We start from the raw sequence: 1195 nt of genomic DNA on the forward strand, positions 1-1195 counted from the left end.
AGGTGAGCTGAGCCCCCTGCAGAGCCCCCCCCCACCTCCTGGGACCCCTTGCTTCCCTCCCAGGATGAGCGGGAAATGGATACCCCCACCCCGGGACACCCCCCACCCCGGCCACTGGCAGCTGGAACCCTGGGGTGGGGCCTGCAGACTCTTTATTCTCTTCATTCGCTCATCCATCCCTCCATCACCCCTGCCTTGATTTATCCCCTGTGCCCTCTGCGAGCTCGGGCACGCCACTTCCTCTCTCTGCCGCTTTTCTCATCTGTCAAATGGGACCATGTGGGCCATAACCACATGGAGTCTGGTGAGGGAGAAGGACTTGTCATCAGGCACTTAGGCCGCGAGATACCGTCATTCCGCTGGACAAAGAATAAGCGGTCTGACAGCAACACGAGCGAGAAAGGACAGGGCTCCAGGCCAGCCCCTATATACCGTGGGCAGGAGGAGAAATTGAGATAAGTGTTCAGTTTGGCATCCTCCAGGCTCAGTATTCCCATACAACCCCATAATGCCCCTCCTTGCTAAATAAATGCTCCAGGGACACTTGGGCTGGTGTAGGCCATCAGCCCTTTTCCAGGATGCTCAGAGCAGCAGTAGCCCCAAACTGGACACAGCCCAAATCTATCAAGTTCATCCAGCAGGGTAGATAAATAAATTATGGTATAATCCATCAGCGGAATATCCCACAGCAGCGGAAATCAATGAACCGGCAGGGAGCCATGTGGTTGTATCTTAGAAGCATCGTGATGTGCAGCAGTTAAAATACATTTGGTGAAACCCTCCACAGCATGGCCCACGGGTTCATCAAGCCAAGGTCTGCAGATACAGAGCGAGAGAAGGGGCAGTAGAAGGCAGTGGGTAGGGGCGTGGGCCCTGGACTCAGGTGTGGGATTCAGCCCCAGATCAGCCCTTAACAGCCCGGGTGGCCGGAATCTGCACGCTTGGGAGAGCACCCTCCTCATAGGGGAGAGAAGGAAACGGGATGGTGCTTTAATCAGCCCAGGAGGAGCAATTCAAACAGGAGAAATTTTATAAGCAAGGAAAAAATACAAGCCTCAAAACAGGGCTGGGCGAGAGTGCTCCTCCGTGAGATCTGGAAGCCCCCTTCCCAGTGCCCTTAGAATAAAACCCACATCATTCCCCTGGCCTTTCTGATCTCCCTGCCCCCCTGAACCCCTTCCCCCACAGCCCCCTC

At 55.4% G+C, this 1195-nt stretch overlaps 1 protein-coding gene across 1 annotated transcript in view; it reads left to right on the forward strand.

Moving 5' to 3' along the window:
• COQ8B (coenzyme Q8B) overlaps positions 1-1195 on the forward strand; it is a 16215-nt gene that overhangs the window by 7376 nt on the left and 7644 nt on the right. The window lies entirely within an intron of this gene.

Source organism: Crocuta crocuta, unplaced genomic scaffold (assembly GCF_008692635.1).
Source record: "Crocuta crocuta isolate KB4526 unplaced genomic scaffold, BGI_CrCroc_1.0 scaffold267, whole genome shotgun sequence".
Lineage (NCBI taxonomy): Eukaryota > Metazoa > Chordata > Mammalia > Carnivora > Hyaenidae > Crocuta > Crocuta crocuta.